This window comes from Cyprinodon variegatus, unplaced genomic scaffold (assembly GCF_000732505.1).
Source record: "Cyprinodon variegatus isolate N-32 unplaced genomic scaffold, C_variegatus-1.0 Scaffold1723, whole genome shotgun sequence".
Classification (NCBI taxonomy): domain Eukaryota; kingdom Metazoa; phylum Chordata; class Actinopteri; order Cyprinodontiformes; family Cyprinodontidae; genus Cyprinodon; species Cyprinodon variegatus.
The window spans coordinates 44,843-45,827 of NW_015152176.1; positions in this window are offsets into that span (position 1 = coordinate 44,843).

The following is a 985-nucleotide window of genomic DNA, read 5'->3' on the forward strand; positions in this document are numbered from 1 at the left end:
CAATCTAGAAAAAAAAACTAACAAAATAATAATTTGACCAAAGCACATAACACTGATGTTGGTTGATGGTTTTGTTTTCTTAACAAGAAATATACTTCAACAAAACATTAAAACTTGTAATTATAATAATCATTAATTTAGAAAATATTTCAGTTAGTTTCACTTTCTAAATTAGGGTTGGGGGGGTTATTGACTGCTCCACTGTCAATGCTCTAAAGGTTTTATTTGTATTTTAAGTGTTGTCTTGTGTATTTAAAAGAAGTTTTATTTTTTTGTTTTGGGATTTTGTAGAAACTTGTAAAGAAATTACAGGTATTAATAAAAATTGGAAGCTCCATGCTAGGATTTGTAAAAATCTGTTGTAATCAATTAAGTTGTTATATGCACCCAGCTCCATATTGCAGGTTCATGTAAAATGCAAATACTTGTATAAATAAGTTTTATAATTTTTTTTCTATTACATAAAAATAGTAAGAATCTATGAACCCTTTTCCCATAATCCTAATGGGATGATGTGTGTAGATTAAACAGAATATTAATTTAATACTACTTTAAATAAGTGTCTAGTATGCATAAAAAATAAAAAATTGTGTTGTATTTCTTTAGCTCAGCTACAATCGCTAACATATTTTTATATTTCTGTAAAAACTTTCAACAAAATTGAAAGACAGAACAAATAAAGACCAAACCCCAGACTAAATCTGATCAGAGTGTCTGCAGGTCAATGCAGGGAGGAATGATCTGATCTTTATATTGGAGAAACCAAACAACCTCTCCACAGACGCATGGCCCCCATACAGCAGAGCGCCCTCCTCTGGACAAGACTCTGCATTACATCTACACCTGATGGACAAAGGACATTCTTTGGAGGACCAGAATGTTCACATTATGGACAAAGAAGACAGGTGGTTTGAGAGGAAGGAAGCATCTATGTTAAGAAAGAAAAACCAACAATTCCCTCTAACGACCCCCCTTTCAGAGACAT